This window comes from Miniopterus schreibersii (assembly GCF_964146895.1).
Source record: "Miniopterus schreibersii genome assembly, chromosome: 9".
Lineage (NCBI taxonomy): Eukaryota > Metazoa > Chordata > Mammalia > Chiroptera > Miniopteridae > Miniopterus > Miniopterus schreibersii.
Window position 1 is genome coordinate 3859052 of NC_138118.1, and position 21329 is coordinate 3880380.

At 43.7% G+C, this 21329-nt stretch overlaps 1 protein-coding gene across 14 annotated transcripts in view; it reads left to right on the plus strand.

The window, feature by feature from the left end:
• EZH2 (enhancer of zeste 2 polycomb repressive complex 2 subunit) overlaps positions 1–21329 on the plus strand; it is a 96022-nt gene that overhangs the window by 33988 nt on the left and 40705 nt on the right. For 7 of the 14 annotated variants that reach the window (XM_081146658.1, XM_081146650.1, XM_081146657.1 and 4 more), the window contains exon 1: positions 6905–7032. The exons of 1 other annotated variant lie outside the window; for it this stretch is intronic. The gene's annotated coding sequence lies outside the window, so the exon portion shown is untranslated. Of the gene's footprint in view, positions 1–6904; positions 7033–19989; positions 20137–21329 lie in introns of those variants that run through there. 6 more of the 14 variants (XM_081146646.1, XM_081146643.1, XM_081146648.1 and 3 more) reach the window with 2 other exon arrangements.

Genomic DNA, 21329 nt, shown 5'->3' on the forward strand with positions numbered 1-21329 from the left:
TGATTCACGTGGTAACTCCTTCTGTTTAACCCTTTGCAGAACTGCCAGACTATTGTCCAAAGAAGCTGCACCGTTTGACCCTCTCCGCCAACGTCTGAGGGTTCTAGTTTGTCTGTATCCTTGCAAACACTTGTGACTGTCTGTCTTTTTTATTATAGCCGTGCTAGTGGGTAGGAGGTGGCAGCTCACTGTGGTTTTGATTTGCATTTCCTCAATGACTGCAAATAGAAGCTCCAAGAGCTCAAACTTCTTACCCAAATTTTATATCCTAATGGCTCTTCATGTGTCCTCTAAAAACTTTTAGATTTTTCACTTTTGCTCTGTACTCCAGATGCCTAAAACCAAAACCATCAGTTTTCTATCTCCCTGAGGACCGAGAAATTCTTTTACAACCAAGAAGGGGGAGTTGATAGCCATATAATGGTCCACACATTTTTTCACCCTAACAAACTGCACACTTATTCGGACACTACCCATTTCTCAGTCAGGTAATTACTGATGAGTATCTGTTGCAGTCAGGTGTAAGCTTCTATCAAATCTATCCAGGTACCTGCATTTATAGCCCTCTGTCCTGTTCACCCTCCCAGCAAAGGCTACATCTTCCATCTCCTTTCACCTGTTCCAGGTGTGGAGTCCATCCCTTCTAACATGCTCAAGATGTTGCTTTGGCAATATTCTTTCTCCTGAACCATCGATTTTCCCATCTCGACCGGATGTGTCAGATGGTATGTTATTTCTCTTAAAATATTTCTCCTGACTCTACTCCCTCTTCCAGCTATATTTTCTCTCCCTTCCTTTTTAGAAAAACCCTTGAGAGAGTTGTCTATAACTGCTATCTCCAGTCTTCTCTCTCATTCACTATGGAATCCACTCCAACCAGCCCACTGAACCTGTCTTAGTGAAGTCACCGGTGACCTTCATATTGCTCAATCCAAGGGTCCGTCTCAGACGTCTTGCTGGTCCTGTTAGCACAGGTTACGCAAGGACTACTCTTTCCTCCTAGAAACACTTCCCTCCCTTGGCTTCCAGCTTCCCCACCCTGGCCCGAGCTCCTCTTTTCCATCTCTTCTCACTCTGCCACCTTCTCCTGTGGGAGGACCTTGAAATTCTTTTCTATCTACACTTCTTCCCTTGGTTTTAAATACCTTTTATTTATTTATTTATTTTAAATTTATCTTTATTGTTGAAAGTGTTACAGATGTCCCCTTTATTCCCCCTGCGGCCCTCTCTACCCCGCCCACCCCCAGGCCTAGGGCCTGTTGTCTGTGTCCTTGGGTTATGCATATATGCATCTAAATTCTTTGGTTAATCTCTTCCCGCCCCATTTATATGCTGATGATTCCCAAACTGATATTCCTAGTCCCGGCCTCTACCCTGACTCAAGACCTGTATAGTGCAGGGATTTCTTTTTTTTTAATATATATCTTTATTGATTTCAGAGAGAGGAAGGGAGACATAGAAACATCAGTGATGAGAGAGTCATTGACCGGCTGCCTCCTGCAGGCCCCCCGCTGGGGATCGAGCCCACAACCCGGGCCTGTGCCCTGACCTGAATCGAGGTGCGATCTCCTGGATCCTAGGTCGATGCTCAACGGCTGAGCTATGCTGGTGGTGTCATGATTGCTTCAAAGGGAAAACCTCTGAGCTACAACAGATACTGAAAGAACTTATCTGAACTTCTCTTATGTGAGTAAAGCAGAGCTGTTAGGAGAGTCAGCTACCTAACCCCTTCTACGTCCCCAGTCAAGGAGGTGACTGACCTTGAGCACTGGAACATAACCCCCTCACCCCCAAAAAACAACAACACAAAAACCCAAAACCTGTTGTTTAAAAGCTTCATCAGAACCTTCCATCCTGCTCTTTATTTAGCTGGTCTATAAACCTTTACCTCCAGCTGTTTGGGGAGTAACTCTGGGTAGAGCACCTCTGCGGGCCTAATAAACTTTTCTCCTCTTGTCAATGAGTTTGCAGGCCCCGATAACTAGGACCTAACTTGGTAGAGGACAGTTTTTCCTTCCAACAATAACTTACCACCTTGACCTTTCTACTTGGTTAAAAACAGGCATCCAGACTCACCTCGGACCTCCAGACCTCCAGACCTCCATCCCCATGGCCCCTCCTGCTCTTACTGCCCCTGCAGCCTCCAGCTCTACTCTGACTCACCTGCTCACCCACAAACTCCTTGTCAACCTCATTTTCACATCTTATAATCCAATCTGTCAGAAAATCCTATTGCTTGTATCTCCAAATATGTCCATATCTGATGATTTCCCCCCAGCTCTACTGTTACCAGGTTGGTTCCCCACCATGGTCATTTCTTGCCTGGGTGACAATAGACTTGTAACTGTCATCTGATTTGGCCCCTGCTCCACTGCAGGCTACTCTCCATACAGCAGGTAGAGTGATCTTGTTTAAACTATCAGATCGCTATGAAATCCTCTCAGGTAAGAGAAATCCTAACAGTGGCCCTCCAGGCCCCCTCCCTCTTCCTGTTTCTGGAACACACCAGGCAGGCTCCCGTGCTGAGCCCCAAGCCCTTGCCGTTCTCTGTGCCTAGAACGCTCTTGTCACCTCCTTCAAGCTTTTTCTTCAAAGGTCACCATCTCAGGGAGGCCCTCCCTGATGACAGCATTTGCGCTCAGCACTTCCTTCCTTCCATGCAATGTTTTTCTCCCCATTTTATTTATCGCTATCTCATATGCACTATAATTTATTGTTTCTCTCTGCTAAAAAAGTCAGCTCCACCAAGGCTCACATTGTATTCCTAGCTCCTACACAGCGTCTTCCACTTAGTAACTGCTCCATAAGTACTTGGTGAATGTGAGAAGTAGGTCCCTTCCCTGAGAGAGACGTTCTGTGATGCTGATGGCCTGGACTTTGCACTTGACTCTCTCCTGTTCCCCTGGGAAAACCCTGGGGACATGGGGTGTGGGAGCAGGGCCAGACCCTGGGGGTACCACAGAGACTAGGGCGGAGCTACATCCCGACTTCTGAGTTTAACTCTCTGTCTGGTTTTGTCCCATAACTGCAATAGTGAATCTCCGCCTGTCGTAGGGGACAGAATGACCTACCGGTAGTGTCGTAACTGGAATATGAGCATCTTCACACAGAAATGGAAAAGCTTGGTGACTCTCACCGCTCACATCCACCCGTGTGCTCAGCCCGGCTTTCTGCTTCATCGAGGCCCCTTTAGGAAACAGCGTTGGAGCACACACGTGTGCGCGCACACACACACGCGCACACACACAGTCTCACGTGTTATCTTGCCTTCCCTGCCTAGAAATCTTCAAGTGAATTTTCTTAGTAAGGAAAACGAAATACGGTTGACTCTTGAAAAACAAAGGTTTGAAATGTGTGGGTCCCCTTATATGTGTTTCCCCCCTCCCCAATAAATATATTGAAAATTATTTTGGAGATTTGCAACAATTAGAAAAAACCCACAGATGAACCTTTCCTTAGTACCATTTTTTTCTAGATTATTTTATTGTAGGAACACAGTATGTAATACATATAACATACAAAAAGTATGTTAACCGACTATGTTATCAGTAAGGCTTTCCGTCAACAGTAGGCCATTAGTGGTTAGGTTTTTGGGGAGTCAAAAGTTGTATGTTGTTGACGTAAGAAATGTCCAGACCTGCAGAGAATTTTTTTTTTTCAAATCCTCACTCGAGGATATGTTTTTAATTGATTTTTATAGAGAGAGGAAAGGAGAAAGAAACACTGATCAGTTGCCTGCTGTACGCACCCCGGCACCCCGACTGGGGATCCAACCTGCAACCTAGGTGTGTGCCCTGACCGTGAATCAAACCAAGACCTTTTGGTGTATGGGACTAAGCCGCCCGGCCAGGGCTAAACCTGCGGAGAATTTTATGAGTTCATTTGGGCCACACTGAGGACAATTGCAGGGAAGCAACATCTCCAGGGGTTGAGAAAATGCTCCAGAAAATGGCTGTTTTACCTCTTATTTTACGTGTCAGAATCAAGGGCACCGGGTGAGGGGATTACATGAAACCCACCTGCGTTAGATTAGGGAGGCTGGAGAAAGCCAAGTGGGGAAATCTCTGCGCCTGGATAAAAAGTAAAGCGGATAGATACAAACTTCTTTTACATAAGGTAGGTGTGGGATAGTTAACAACAAACTATTACTGCACGTTGTGAAATGGTAACCAGGGGCTCTGTGGCCTGTTTTGGTGGAAGGTTGTGCCCTGAGGGGTCTTGGAAAAAAAAGGGGATTGCTCTTGACATTCCAAAGATATGTTATCATAGATGCAAAAACACAATAGTTAAGGAAGGTGAAGATTGACCTTGGTCTAAGGAGATACCGGCCTAGGACGTGACTACCCCCCATGACTCACTTTTGGAAGGAAGTTTTAATTTCAGGTCATCCCAGTCATGTACTTTAGGTCTTTGAGCTTGTAAGGCCTGCCCCGAAGGCCTCCCCTGAGTGTCAGGTTTAGTATGTGGCTCCTTTGTCCTGGATTTTGACTGTGTGTGTGTGTGTGTGTGGGGGGGGTGTTGGTGCCCCTAACCCCCACATTGTTCAAGGGTCAACAGTTCCTCTCCCTCCCAACTCTCCTTTGTCAATACACAGAATAGAGCTGCAAGATATCATATGCCCTCCATGTGTAACGAAGCCCTTTTACAACATTTTCTAATTAATACCTTTTTTCCTGCCTAAAATATCTTGCTTAGCTGGATAACGTCACCACCAAATTAAGACGATCCTGTGACCCACTGGCATTCCCACTTCCTACAGAAGCAGCTCATTATAAATATTATATTTAATGTATTATACTTAATAGAGCCCTACTTAGCTCTCTAATCTACTCCTTCACCCTTTCCCAGTTGGAACGCTCAGCTTCAGTGATATTTTGCACAATCGCTCTGCGTAGAAGTTCATTCCCATCTCAGGTGACTTCCCTGGCCCCCCTCAGTCTACGTCTTATGCTTTCCTCTGGGTCCAGCTAAAATTTCCTTCTCCGAGAATTTCTGGGGGGAACATCTTGATCCAACATCATTCCTTGACTCTGAATGCACTGGCAATTCATGATGTTTCACCCCATGCTGGACCTGTTTATATGTTGCTTTCTGATAATGCCTGCTAATTTCCTTGATTTTTTTTCTTTTAAAAGATGCCCACGTTGTTTTAATATTTAACATAAGGAACAGATAAAATCAACTTGAGAAGCAACTTAGGGATAAGCAGTTAACTTTTAAGGTTTAAATTGCTGGTTACAAATCAAGTGTCAATTACTGGCGTAGGTGGAAACCTTTTGCTATGAATGTTAATAGTGACAGTTAGGTGCTTGACGGATGGAATTGTTACAATATTTTATAGCCACACCTCACATGCTTAACTTACTTTTGCATCTCTATCATTCATAACCGTGCTTCCATTTGGGCACACGACTGTCGTTAGCCATCTCTTGGCTTCCCTCCACATGTGCTTCCAACATCGAATTTGTTTGGGATACACGTGTGGAACGGGATGGTGATTTAGGACAGGTGGGGAAATCATGGGCTAAAACCACTGAATTATAGCTTATTAAAAACTTAAAAGTCACTTGAAAATGTCATTAAAAATATAAAAAAGGGCACAATTTCTTTAGGCTCTGAACACAACAGTTCATCGTGGACCGTTCCCCCCCCCCCCCCCCCCCCGAACTCTCAATATGGGTGAGTGTTTATTTTGCTCTGCTGCAACCTATTAAAAATAAATTCAGGCCCTAGCTGGTTTGGCTCAGTGCTGGAGGGGGGGGGGGGGCCGCGCACATAAAGGTCGCAGGTTCGATTTCGGCCGAGGGCTCGCACCTGCGTTGCAGGCTCCCTGCGGCTGGTGGAGGTGCACGTGGGAGGCAACCAACCCATCACGCGTCTCCCTTCCACGTTCTCTGAAAAAGCAATGGAAAAAACATCCGTGATTAAAAAAAAAAAAAAAAAATTCGTAATAACCTTAACCTCACTGCCAGATCAAGCAAAAGGGGAGACTGTATCCTCAGCAGAATACTCTTTAATCCCTCCGCGGGGAGACCGGTTCACCCCAATGCCACTTCTGAGTAACTTGAAACTGTTGCAATCACCCTGACACTTCCCAGGGCGTTAGCACGAGGCCCGCGAACCACACTCCTTCTGCATAAATGATTTTTTTTTTTTTTTTAACGCGGACACGTGCTCGGAACTACAAACACTGGGAGCATCTGAACAAGGCGCGCTGGGTGAGAGGGACCTGGAGTCGCCGTAACGTCTCCGCCACCCAGGTTTCCACGGCGATGGGCACCGCGGCTCCACCGGCCCGGGGGCTCGGGTGGGGGCGCCGCAGGGTCGCTGCTCCCCGCCTCGCACGATCCGGGGACCCCCCCCAACGCGTCCCGCGCGCCCGCCGCCCGGCCCGGGCGTCGGCTGGGCGCGCGGGGAAAAGAGCGCGGCGGTTGAAACCGTTACCACCCCGAGTTTTGAACTGGTTCAAACTTGGCGTCCGGCCCCGCCCCGCCCGGCCGGCCCGGGAGCTCCGCGGCCGCGGTTCCCGCCAAGCGCCGCGAGCGCGCCGTCCCCGCCCTCCGGCCGGTTCCCGCCACCCAGCCCTGCCCGCCTCCCGCCCCCCGCCCGCTCTTGGGGGGCTCCACAGGCCCCTCGTCCGCTCCCTAAGAGGCGCCGAGGCTTCACCGAAAGAACAAAGAGCCGGAGCAGCGCTTCCACTGGGCGGCCGCATCCCTCGGCTCCCTCCCGCGCGCACGCGCACGCGCGCCGCCGGCCGGCCGAGTCCCGCGGGCGCCTCTGCGTGGGGCTGGCTCGGCGCCTCGGCGCCCGGCGGGCCCTGTGATTGGACGGGAGCCCGCTCGCGTCCCGCCAATCGGGGCGGCGCTTGGTTGGACGGGGGGGCCAAATAAAAGCGATGGCGATTGGGCTGCCGGGTTTGGCGCTCGGTCCGGGAGCGTCCGACACCCACTGGGACGCAGAAGGCGGTGGAGCCCGGGCGGCTGTGGCAGTTCGCGGGAGCGGCGCGCGGGAGCGGCGCGTGTTGGGGCGCAGGTAACGCGCCTCTGTTCGGGCGGCCCGCCGGCCGGCCGGGGCTCTGTAGCCGAACGCGGGGCGACGGCGGCACCGGGACCTTCCCGCCGCCGCTGCTGCGCCCGTCCGGGTATCGCCCTGAGCGGGCTCTCTCCCGCTTTTGCCGGTGGGCTGAGGGGGACACCCCTCAGAAGGGGGCCGTGAGTCCGGGCTGAGCCGCGCCAGCCGGCGGGAGGGCTGTGCCAGACCCCGGAGACCCGAGGCGGGGGCCGGGGCGTGCGTGCGGAGGGGGTCCTGCCGCGTGCCCGCCCCTCCGAAGGCGCGGGGCCGGGCCGGGCGCGCGGGGTCCGGGGCGGGCTGGCCGCCCGAGCCCGAGTCTCCTTTGTGTGGCGCGCCGGGTGGGACGGGACGCGCACAAGTTGGTGGGACCTCGCCGCCGAGTGAGCACTCAGACAAAGGACGGACTGTGTCTCGGGGGAGCTCGGCGCGGGGAAGGGGCAGCGACGCTGGGGCCTGACAGCGGGCGGGAGAGGGGCGCGCGGGCGCCGGGGGGCGGGCTCGGCCCCACGCCCCCTCCCCTCGGGCGCGCGGGGCGGCGGGGCGGCGGGGCGGCGGGGCGGCGGGGCGGCGGGGCGGCGGGGCGGCGGGGCGGCGGGGCGGCGGGGCGGCGGGGCGGCGGGGCGGCGAGCGGCCGCACCTGTGACATTTCCCCCCAAAGCCGCCTGGAAACCTCGCGGCCGCGCCGGGCCGCCTCCGCCTCGCCGCCCCGGCGTCAGGCTAAGTTTGCGGGGAGGGTCGCGCTGTTGGCCGCGTCGGTGTCGTGGGTCCGGAGGGCTTTGCGCCGAGTTCCCGCGTCCTTGTGCGCACCTCCCTTCCCCCCCCCCCCCAGAACCGCCGACAAAGTCTGTGCCACGGGGTCACTTTTTTGAAAGCGGGAGGAATTCGAGCAACACGGCATTTTGGAAAACTTGGTGAACTTCAACGCCTAGCGAGTTCCCACTTCCTAAAGAATCGTAATCTTAAAAAAAAAATAAAATAAAAATATTACAGGCTGTTTGGGCCAACTCGATGTAGCTGAGAATGGCGACAGGTGCTAACGAAATCAACTGTCATTTGGTCGGCGAGGATTCCCCAATTCCCTAGGGCTTGAGTGAGGGCGAGATGGTGGAAAGAGTGGATCAAAATAAAACGCTTGTGACAAACGTGCGTGTAGGTGGTATGGGGAGCAGTTTCTTATTAATTGGTCTCGTCTTCCGTGAACAATAGCCTTGGCGAGTCAGAAAAGACTAGATGCAGAAATGTTTGTTGCCTGCGAAATTGAATGTGTGCTGCCCACAGTTAGGCTAAACTTCCTTTGTTTATCGCACGGGACCTGTAAAATTGAAATTCGTTTGGACATAAAAATCTGTTCTTTGGTGTTTAAAAATATTTTACTGCAAGGTTTCAAAGGTTACAGGTTTAATTTCATAGCGTTTCAATGTTATATAAACGCAGTTTTAAAAATCTTTAGTACCCATTAATGCTGATACATTTTATATTTTAAGGGTTTTGGAGTTTATTTTCCAATTACACCTCCTTCGTGAGCATTAGCAACTTGTTTCATGTGTAGGAATAGAAATGTGGAACAAATGTGTAATCCTGCTTAGTTTGTTGACAATTTTATTTGCAAGAAAACGAAAGTATTTAAGACATATTTTATTTCCTTTTCATAGTCTCTGAAATTAGGAATAGATAGGTTTCTAGTCCAGGATATAAGGAATCCTGTTCTCTCTTTTTGGAGGTGTATTAGGGAACGTAATGTAATATTTAAAGCCCTGGAAACATCTATGAAAATTGCATCTTAAATTCTCATTTTTGTTGAAATCGAATATGTTCTAAGAAAAGGAATTTAGAACCACATACGCACTCTTCTGATTTGCATTGTTCTGTCTGAAAATTTAATGTACACCTACTATCTTACGGTTTCATAAAAATGGAAACAAACAAATGCAGTGTGAACGTTTTTATTACATATATTTTACAGAGTTGGACACAAGTGAATAGACATTTCAGATACTGCCCTCAGTGCTGAGATTGTTAAATAATGTTTACATTTAGATTATTTGCGGGTAAATACACATTAAAAGTCCTGCTGATAATCTTGCCCATTGTTATGAGATGAGTTAGTTATGCAGATTTTGGCAGAAATTTGGATCTTTTAGGCTAAGATTTAAATGTTTCCTTCCTTGTGTATTCTGTATTTGATAATTACTGTCTTTGTACTTAACACAAGATTTTTTAAAAAGTCTTTTTGGGGAATTAGTTTAAATTGGTTAAAAATTATTTTTCTGATTGAATTGGGAATGTATTTAGTCAGTTTAACTAGCAGTGATTAAAAACAACAGCCCCACTTGTTGATTTAATGTAGTTAGGCCAAAAAAAAAAAAGTTCTAATGCTCTTATACCAGCTTTGCCTTGCATACATACTAAGTGATTATCTTTGTTGACCACTTAAAAATTTTAGGCAAATTTGCCCAGGAATGTGAGTTGATTTCTGTATTGGCCTAAATAAACAGTGATTAAGAAAGTTGATGTGTTTCTTAAAAACCAACAAGGAACAATTCTCTAAGGAACTAATGCAATCTGGGGTCAATTAGAAATGATTTATGGATTTGCCTTGAAGTCTGTGTGGGTACAAACGATGACATTTTCTGTGAATTATGAAGGATTCTATATGGGCAGGTGGACTCTCTAGTTTGGATGATAGTGTGAGTGGAGAGGAACAGCTCATTAAATTCAGAGAAAGGTTCAGGGTCAGATGATAGCGTTACCTTCCAGAGGCCTTCCCCGAATTCTCAGGCCCTCTTGTATTGTGCAGGCTTTGTTCCTACTTTTATTGTGGTGTGTGTCAAAATTGGATTGTAACTACTTGTTTATGTAGCACGTTCTTCACTACACTCGAGGCAGAGGCTCTGTCCTGTCCTTTCCTGTATACTTGGTGGTTGCTACAGAATAGGGGTTTAATAGTTGAATGGATGAAGAAAATATGAAGAAATGCAGGGAGATACTTTGACAAAGGAACTCACAAAGCAAACAGTATATATTAATATTTAGGTCCTGAGGAACTTTGGAAGGTGTGTTTTCTCCCTTTTGGAGAGGCAGTGATAACAAAGAAATAAGCATCACGGGTGGACGAGGTCCACAGTTTCTCATAGTTCCAGTGCTCTGACTGAAAGTTGGGTATCTTTTAGGTGTAACTATTGGTATTCACATTGGGTACTTCAGGCAGCTAGAGAAAAGCTAGAGTCATCTGGATACCTAGTGTGTAATTACTGCTTAATTTGATGTTGATATTGATGACCCTTGTACAGAAATATAAGGAGGAGAAATTGGTTGAGAATTGTAAATCTTTTAATTGCAAGGTGAGTTCTTTATTGGAGTAATTAGAGGTAGGTTTTGAAGCTAAAACTGAAGGAAGGTAGTACCAGCCAGTGTAAATGTGGATCATTCATTGCAGTGATCATCACCATCCTTTTACAAGGATATCCTAAGTGTAGACTAGCAAACCCAATAATCTACCAAAAGGCATAGCTGGTAAGTTTCTGAGATGGCTGCACTGTTCCCTATCTTGCCACTGCTCCACTACTTGGTGCAAAAATATGACAAAAGTGAAGCGAAAAGAAGACATTAAAGTGCCTACTATTTGCCAGATGCTTTATTCATTTGTTTGTTTTTTATTGTAACATTCAATCAGATGCTTTATTTTTAATTCTTGTAAAAACCACCCTGCATCCATCAACAGATGAATGGATAAATAAAACATGGCGTACACATACAATGGAATATAATTTAGCCATTAAAGAATGAAATTCTGATACATGCTACATCATAGATCAACTGTGAAAACATTACAAGTGAAATGAGTCAGACACAAAAGGAGGAAAATTGTAGAACAGGCGAATTCATAGAGGCAAAGTGGAATATAGGTTCCCAGGGGCTGAGGGAAGGGGGAATGGGAAGTTAGTGTGCAGTCTGGGTACTGCGTTTCTGTTTGGGATGGCGAAAAAGTTTTGAATGAGGATGGTGATGGTTGAATGACATTTTGGATGTGCTAATGCTACTGACTTGTAGACTTAAAATTGTTAGTAATATGGTAAAATAAGTTATGTCATGTATATTTTACAATAAAAACACTTTAACAGTAACACTCTGAAAACTTTTACAAGTCAGGAAATTGTTGTCTAGAGGGGTTGAGAACTTGCCCAGGATTATCTAGCTAGGAATTTGCTGGATTCTTAAATTTAGGAATTTAAACTTAAATTGTTTAATTCCATATTATCTACTCCATGTTATCTACTGGTCTCCTGGATGATTGAAGTCATATGGATTCCAAGGAGAGTTTATTTGAATCAATCAGAAAGTTATATGTAAAAGTACATAATTGTAATTTTATGGGAGGCGCAGTCTGATGCCTTACTCAGACTAGAAGGTGTCAGCATGTATCTTTCTTAGCTAGAGCTACACTGGCATTCACTCTAGTGGGAGAGGACAGTATTTTTAAGAGCTCGGTCTGTGGAGTTGCTTTGCTTGGGTTCCATTTCCTTAGCTTCCAAGTTGTGCCGTGGGCAAGTTGTCCTTGATGTTTAAGTTTCCCTGTCTGTAATTTAATCATAATGTCAGTGTTCATTCCATAAGGTTGTTGAGAGGATTAAATGAATTACTACCTGTGAAACCTTTTAGCACTACACCTGGGACAGAGTGTTTGATAAGTGATTATTACGCCAGTATTGTTTTTTAGAGTTGATGTGCTTTCTCATTAACGGAACTAAACACTTCTCAAGTTTAAATATGTGCTTAGGGCCTGTAAGTAAAGAGTGGTGTTACAGGTGCTTTATCTATTTGTTTATTTAGAAATGTCTCTTGGTTAAACATAAGTATTATGTGTTCAGTTTAAAATACTAAATTTAGGCGTTTATAAAGTGAAAGCTTTCTTGCTTCTGTAATCTCATTCCCTACCCCTAACAATTTGCTGTATAATTTTCCTAAACTTTCCAATGTATTCATATGAATATATATTTATACATACAGTTTACATGTGCTTACACATATGTGTATATGTATGTTTACAAAAATGGCATCAAGTTATTTAGTTCTAAAACAATTTTTTTTAAGGTCAGTACAGAGAGATCTATTTCATTAGAAAATAGCTCATACTTTGTTAGGGCTTGCTAGGTACTTGGCACTGTTTTAAGTGCTTTCATTTATTTTATGTAGGCACTATAATAGTAAGAGATGGAGAGTTTGGCTAACAACTAGTTAGTGGTAGAGTAAGGATTTGTATTTGGACACTTTGCTTTCCAAGCCCTGATCTCTCAGCCTGTTTTTTTCTTTTTTTCCTTGGTGAGGCCCTTGAACTGTCAGTGATTTTAGCATCTATTTAAAATAGGTTTCACTATTTTAAATAGTGAAAAATAACAACAAAACTTCCTAAAATGAATATGGAAGGAGAATGGATGTAGCCTGCCAGGCCTAAAATACTAATCATGTGGCCCTTTACAGAAAAAGTTTGCCATTCCCTGCTCTAAGCTGTCAGTCTATGCTATAAGCAGAATACCTAGTATTTCAGTTTTTATGAATGTGTCACAAAGTGAACCCACCCTCTGTGATGGACATTGTGTTCTCTCCTTAAAAGAAGTGAACACCCTTATATACCTGAACATTGTGTGACAACTTTCTACAAGGAGAATTACTGTTTCTAGAGTATGCACATATCAAGTATTAATAGATGTCAAATTGCTTTCTAAAAAGGTATCCATTTTTTTTGTTGAAAAAGCTTTTTTGAGGTGTAATTTATATACAGTGAAATACACACATTTGAAGGGCACAGTTTGAAGAGTTTTGACAAATATGTACACCTGTGTAACCATCGCCTCAATCAAGATAGGCCCTGGCTGGTGTGGCTCAGTTGGTTGGGCATTGTCTGGTACATGGAAGGGTTGCCAGTTTCATTCCCAGTCAGGGCACATGCCCAGGTTGTGGGCTTCATCCCTGGTAGGGGGTGTGTAGGAGGCAGCCGGTCAGTGACTCCCTCTCATATTGATGTTTCTCTCTTTCCCTCTCCCTTCCACTCTTTAAAAATCAATAAAAAATCTTAAAGAAATAGAACATTGCTATCATCTCAAAGTTCTTTTATGCTCCACAATCATCCTTTCTCAAATACCCATTAGATTTTTCCTGTTCAAGAATTGTATATAAGTGGAATTATACAGTATATTCTCTTTTGTGATTGCTTTCTTTCATCCAGAATATTTTGAGATTTATTTATATTGCTTGTGTTAGTACTTTTTATTTATATTTCTTAGTAGTCTTCCATTGTATGAGTATTCTATTTTTATTCATTTAACTGTTGATGGGCACCTGGGCTGTTTCCAGTTTGGGGCTATAAAGCTGCTATGATCATTTGTGTGTCTTTGTGGATCATCTTTTAATTTCTTTTGGGTAAACGCCTTGCAGTTGAACTGCTGGTCATGTGGTAGGTATTGAATTAACTATATAAGGAACTGGCAAACTTTCTAAGTCATTGTGCCATTTTGTGTAAAGAGTTTTAATTTCAGTTGTAGCTGTAACAGGCAGGACTTAATGTCTCCATGCCTTCACTGGCACTTGGTATTGCCAGTCTTTTAAATTTTGCAATCTAATGAGTGTTAAGTATCTCATTGTGGTTTTAATTTGTATCTCCTAGGTGATCATTGATGTTGAACATCTTTAAAAAATTTTTTTTATCCATTTTAGAAAGAGAGAATTGGGGGGGAGAGAGAGGAGAGAAAGAGAAACATTGATTTGTTGTTCCACTTACTTACTCATTCGTTGGTTGCTTCTTGTATGTCCCCTGACTGGAGATTGAACCCACAACCTTGGTGTATCGGGACTATGCTCTAACCAACTAAACTACCTGGCCAGGGGATGTTGAACATCTTTGAAGGTGCTTATTGGCCATTTGCAAACATTTTTTGGTCAAGTCAAGCCTTTTGCCCATTTAAAAAATTTTATGTTTCTGTCTTTCTCTCTCTCCCTTTCTAAAAATCAGTTTAAAAAATTGGGTTTATATTATTAAGTTGTAAGAGGTCTGTTATATATTCTGGATATACATTCTCCATCAGATTTATTGCAAGTGTATTCTCTTTAATTTTCTACATTGATTTTGTGTATTTCTGACAATGTATAGATCAAGTTAAGTATGTTAATACTGGAAGCATTATTGTTTAAATTCAGTTAAATTATGTGAAAGCACTTTTTTTTTTTTTAATCCTCACCTGAGGATATTTTCATTGATTTGAGAGAGAGAGAGCACACGATGTGAAAGCGAAGCATTGATTGGTTGTCTCCCATACGGGATTGACCCACAGTCTGTGTATGTGCCCTGACCGGAGAGTCCAACCTGCATCCTTCCAGTGTTTGGACCGATGTTCCAGCCAACTCAGCCACCTGACCAGGGTGCAAACTTAATCCACAAGTCATTTAGTATTTAGTATAACAAAATGTTAAGTGTTTGCAGAACCATGGGAAAGAATGATATATTATTTGTACAGATAGTATTAGGTGTTTTGAAAGTGATATTATTTGGCAATTTTTTACATTTTCAGTTTTGGGCAATTCACAGTCCTTTTCATTTATTACTGAGTTAAAGTTTTTCTTAATTTTTTTCTTTGTAGGATAAGGGAGAGTATTTAAAGTAAAATAAAGGTAACCTTGATTGTAGAATCTGGTATGATGATAAAATTGCCAAGCTTGGTCTATCAATTTTGACAGTGAAGTAAATTTTTTATTGTTTAAAACAGATGACTTTTCAGAGTATATGTACTTGATTTCTGCATACTGTTTTATTCCTACAAAGCATCAGTTCTCTTGCATTTTCCTCCATAATAATTTGTAATATGTGACTCCTCTTCCTGTTTAATAAAGTGGGGGAAAGCACAAGCCTTTAGGCACCTATTGGTGCCATGCACTACTCCAGGTGATGGATCACGTCGTTGCTCAGCTCATTCTTCCCATTGGATTCAAGTAAGAAACTCTTGAAGCTATCCTTCCAGGCAGTCTAGGGAACAGTTCCAATGCTCTTATAGTGCTTTATCTCCAGTAGTTTTCTTATACCTTTCCCCTGTTGAACTTGACCTTTTTACTGGTCCCCAGGAACTTTCACATGGCTCGCCTGTGTTCTGTCTTCTTTCTGAAATATCTTCCCTACCATTTTAGCGTTGCAAGATGCTGTTTAGCCCTGGCTGGTTTGGCTCAGTGGTTAAGAGCGCCAGCCCACGGACTGGACTGAAGGATCCGGGGTTGGATACCGGTCAAGGGTTGCAGGTTCTATTACCCCCAGGGCACATGTGGGAGGCAACTAATTGGTGTCTCTCTCTCTCTCTCACATGTATGTCTGTCTGTCTCCCCCCCCTTCCCCCTTCCTTCCACGCTCTGAAAAGCAATGGGAAAAATATCCTCCTGTGAGGGTTAAAAAATAATAAAATAAAACCAAAAGTTAAAAAAAAAAAGATTCTGTTTAGCCTCTTTGACTCAAAACACTCCTTCCCCTATCCCAACCAAACCAGACAACTTATTTATTGCTTAGAAAGAAATACAACACATCTCTTGGGGTTTTCTCTCTCCCTCTCGCCTTCATTTTAAGCTCTATTTTACTCATATATATGGTAGAGGTTAGAAAAAGGGTTTTCCACATAGTAGATAGAAAAAAAATTTTTGTGAAATTGATTTAGGACCAGAGCCCTGAAAACTTGGGAGAGCTCTTCTTTAGCAGCAGCTCAATAAATGTCTGTTGAAATGGCACCGCCGCTCCTGAAGCAGAGCTTTCAAGGTTCTATCAAGTGCATTTTGCATGGTCTACTGTGTATCACCCAGTGAACTTTGCTACCTGCTGTCAGGTACTAGTATAAAATTTTAATTTATATCCTTACTATAATGTTGATTAAAGTCAAAGAGTTTGATCTCTGATGATGGAAAAAATGTGCAGAAAATATGATTCTTTACACTTATCTTGGGATGATCTTTGTCCCAGTTTCATTCATACGAGCTGAATCCGTACGTAGCGTAACAGGACGTCTCTAGTAAGTGTTTTCTAATCCTCCCTGAGGATGTTTTTTCCATTGCTTTTCAGAGAGGGAGGGAAGGTGAGAGGGAGAGAGAGAAATATCCATGTGAGAGACACATTGATTGGTTGCTTCCCACACGTGCCCGGACCAGGGCTGGGATGGAGCCTGCAACTGAGATATGTGCCCTTGGCTGGAATCGAACCCGGAACTCTTTAGTCCACAGGCCGACGCACTAACCATTGAGGCAACCAGCCAGGGCTCTAGTTAGTATTTAAGAAGTGTCAAAAAGACAAACATTCAAAGTGACGAACAAAATAGATCCAGAGACGTGGAAGCATGCAACAGACTGACCAATCTGGGGCAGATTGCGGGGGGGATTAACCAAAGAATTTATATGCATGTGTGTATAACTCATGGATACAGACAATAGTGTGGTGAAGGCTGCGGAAAGGGCGGGAGGGGGGTATGCAGGGAGTCAAGGCGGGGAAAAGGGGACATCTGTAATACTTTCAACAATAAAGATAAGTTAAAAAATAGATAAATGTCCATGACTATCCATTTTAGTGCCTTGGTTTTTGATAATAAAGACTATTGAGAAGTGCTTTGTAAGCAAAACACAAACATTTAAGAAAATTGTTTGATTTTCTTTCAATCATCATTAAACAGCTTTTGTATGTTTTTGATGCCATAGCCTATAGTGAAATGTCACTGTATTGTAGGTACGTGAGTACCTACCATGTGTCTACAAATAGAACTAATATTTATTGAGAACTAGCTCTGTGCCTAATAAACATGCAAGCATTTACTTTTGAAGTTTGTTGAAAATCATGCATTCTAATTATTTAAAAACAAGTACCATATAATATTTACTAAATGGGAAAAGAATTATCTGTTCTTTGAATATTATAAAGGATTCTATTAAGATGAACTTGGTAATTTTTAAGAATATGGTATACTGACCTATCGTGGCAAAAAGCTGCAGTGAGAGTATGCTTATTTATAAAATTCTGAAATGTTTTTATATTCAAATTATTTTTAACAGTACAAGCAGAATTTGTAAAATAACTTAAACCATAATGGGTACTATGAGATATGTTGTCAAGCAAAGTATTTATCAGTCAGAAAAGGTTGGGAAATACCCTTGTAGAGTAATCAATAAGGACTTTTAAATGGCAGAATTGTTGCCTCAACAGGCCTAGAGAAAGGAAATGATGAGTCGTCCCACTTTGCCCGGTAAGTAGTAGTGCCTCTGGAGAATATTTGTCTGCCTGAATTACAGCTCAAGTTATGCTATAAAGAAGAAATTTTTTTCTTTTTATTTAAAATATTACAAATGTCCCTTTATCTCCCCAATGACCCGTTCCACCCCATCCCACCCCCCTCCCCAGTCCCCCTACCCACCATTGTCCGTGTTCTTGGGTTGTGCATAGATGCATATAAATTCCTTGGTTACTCTCTCCCCCTCCACCCTCCCTCCCTCCTCCCTTCTTCTGACATTCGTCAGTCTGATCTATGCTTCCATGTCATTGAATCTATTCTGTTCATCAGTTTATTAAGTTCTTTAGATTCCATGTATAAGTGAGATCATGTGATGTTTGTCTTTCTCTGCCTGGCTTATTTCACTTAGCATAATTTTCTCTAGGTCCATCCATACTGTCCCAAAGGGTACCAGATCCTTCTTCTTTACAGCTGCATAGTACTCCATGGTGTATATGTCTCACAGCTTTTTAAGAAGAAATTTAAAAAAATTTTTTTCCTTTACCATTTATCCCCTCTATGCCTTCTTCCACTTCCACCCACTCCTCACCCCCCCCGCACCACATTATTTATTGTCCATGTCCATGAGCTCTCTTTTTTCTTTTTTGTTCAGTCCCTTCACATTACTCCCCCTTCCCACCAGAGCTGTCTGCCTGCTCAGTCTGAATCTGTCTTTGTTTTGCTTGGTAGCTCAGTTTGTTCATTAAATTCCACATATGAGTGAAGTCATGTGGTATTTCTTTCTCTGATTGGCTTATTTCACTTAGCATGATGTTCTCCAGGTCCATCTGTGCTGTCAGAAGGGATAAAATTTTCTTCCTTTTTATGGCAGAGTAGTAGTCTGTTGTGTAAATGTACTACAGCTTTTTTATCCACTCATCTACTGATGGAAAAGAAGACATTTTAAAAGGGTGACTTTCTACTGGCAGCTGGAACATAGGCTCTAGGCTAGGCTCTGCCATGAAGCTAGTTGTATTTCCCGGACAAGTAGGTTTGTGGATCTCATCTTCATTGTGTTCAAAGAGGGTATCTCCATTTTGCAGATAAAGAAATAGGAGCTTGGTGAAGGTAAGTAACTTGCCCAGGTTTTCACACAGCCTGTACCAGGGTCTTTTTGGGAATCGGCTTTTGCTACCTTGGGTCCTTGTTAGCTCAAATACTGGGATATGAGATGCTTGGTTTGTTAACCACTTAGAACTGTTTTTTTGGAGAGTTTGAGAAATAACTGGACTTGAGTTCACATTACCATCACAGGTAACTGTGAGTCTCCCTAGCTCACATTTAATTGACCAATAAAACATCTAATGCTGATTATAAGCCTATTTTTTCTCTTTTTTGTCTCTGCATTATAGGCATAATAACACCTTAAAGGTTTTTAGGACTATTATGAGTCTGATTAAACTGGCTTTGTAAACAGTCAAACGGGGATATTGTGTTTTATAATAAATATATATTTGGTCTTCATCTTGTTTCTGGTACAGAGCTCCTAAAACCCTTGGAATTTCCAAAGTGATAAGAGCGATAAAAATGTCTTTTGATATTCATCACAAATCCTTTTCAACCACACTTGAGTTTAAATGAGATGACTTCTGGAACTTAAGAGTGGGGCCTGGTTGATGCAACTGATTATATAGAGGGTTGGACCTTTCAGACCCCCCCCCCCACCTCTGGGGAGGGGGAAGGATTGGAGGTTGAGCTCAATCACCAATAGCTAGTGATTTAATCAACCACGCCTATGCAGTGAAGCCTCCATAGAAACCCAGAGGGATGGGGTTCGGAGAGCTTCCTTCTGTGGCTGGGGGAGTGGTAAGCTCAGAGCAGCCTAGAAGCTCCTCGCCCCCTCCCTTATGCATCTCTTAAATCTGGCCATTCTGAGTTAGGTCCTTTTATAACTAACCGGTAATTTAGTAAAGAAACATTTCCTGAGTTCTTTGAGCTCTCTAGCAAGTTAATAGGACCCAAGAAAAGGGGGTCATGGGAACCTCTGATTTATAGCCTGACAGAAAGAAGCACAGGTGACAACTTGGACTTAGGATTGGCACCTGAAGAGTGTGTGTGTGTGGGGGGGAGGGGGAGGCAGTCTTGTGGGACTGAGCCCTTAACCTGTGGGATCCCACACTCTCGCCAGGTAGAAGTATAGGGCACCCAGTTGGTGTCCCAGGATTGTTTGGGGCAGGAACAACTACCACACATTTGGGGACCAGAATTGTCAGACGTGACATACTGTGCAGTCAGTATGTGTAATATAAATGGAAACAGCAGACTGTCTTACACAATTCTAGATGGCAAGGACATACTTTCTGCCTATAGAATTTAGTCTTGTAGATAAAGAACTAAAATAAGTTTTTGTTTGTGGGTTTTCCCCTTTGTCTAGTGTCACTTTTTCACTAGCAGCATGTAACTAACTACACAGGTAGCTATCCCATACATATTTTCTAGAAAAGAAAATTTCTCCAAAATTTATTGGGTGCCTCAGTCTTCACCTCTTAGGGCTAGTCAGAGAAAGGATGAGATGCTCTCTTCTTTACCCTCTAGAAAGAGATATTTTGTACTAGTGAAAACACCAGCCGGTAAATCCAGACTAACAAACAAAAGATCATGTCTTTTCTAGGCTCTGCGTTAAGAAATCCTAAGTGGAAGGTGCTCACGTTGGCGCACTCTTTTTCCTCCTTACTCACATGGGAGATCTGAGACAGAAGTCTTTTTTTCCTGCCTAAAGACCTTAGTGTTATCTGGAAATTGCAGAGAGGTGACTGCAGGGGTTATACAGCTGGTTTCCCTGTAGTTGGTGAGTTCTTTACAGCATTTCCCATAGGTATTTGTACACTCAGAAATGTATTTTCTCAAGCTTATTTGTGACAAGTCGTTTTATAATTCAATAGAGAGTATATTTGGTAAAACATACTGAAAATATCATTGGTTGTAAGTAACTCCTGAAGGGTTTGAAGTTTCCTAGTACCTCAGCAGTATATTTGTGATAAGTGCTAAGTAAAGGAAAATCATGAAAGGCCTATAGCTCATAACTGCCCTTACCTCCTTTACTTTCGTCTTGTCCCGAAACAACTACTATTCTTAGCAAGAAAATGGACTTCAGCCTGGCCAGCGTGGCTCAGTGGTTGAACATCGACCTCAGTTCCAGGAGATCGAGGTGCGATTCCTGGTCAGGGCATATGCCTGGGTTGCGGGCTCCATCCCTAGTCGACGGCGTGCAGGAGGCAGCTGATCAATGACTCTCTCTCATCATTGATGTTTCTGTCTCTCTCCTTCTCCCTTCCTCTCTCTGAAATCAGTAAAGATATATTTAAAAAAAAAAAAAAAGAAAATGAACTTCAGGGCCAAGGTGGGCCAGTGAAGTTTGAGGATTCTCAATGAGGTATCCACAAATTAAAGAAATGGCACTTACAAGCACGCTTACCTCCCTGTGACATCCGCTGAACCGCAGTACTGAAACTACCAGGTAACGGGTTGTAGGGTGCCTAGAGATTCCGAGAGGTTCTGGGAGATTAGTAGTTTGAATCCATTTTTTATTCTGTTATCAGAATAGAGAGCATTGCATCTTATTTGGGGGTTTGAATATAAGGTCAGTGTACAAGGCAACAATAGTATGTTGGCAGAATTACCCATGAAAAGTTCCTGGGAAGATGCCACATCATAAGTGCTTTCTGTATTGTTAGTGGTGACGTTGGACCTCTGTTCTTGAGTTTGACTAAGAAAAATTCAGAGCCTAGAACTCAGTGGAAGGGGAAGTTTATCCAGCAAGCAAAGTGGAAGTGCACCTGAAAAGGGGCAGCTTTTTGCTGCCTGGGGTGTTGGCAAGGACTCCTTTTAGCTGGGAGGGGTAACTACCTCCTTAAGCTGACCTGTCGGAGCCTGTCCCAGACTCTGTCTGCATGCGAGTCCTTTGAGGCTATTCTCCAGCCCCTCGTTCCTCCTCTAAGGGAGTCTAAACCCCTTGACTAAGGACATGCTGTGGGAGGAAAG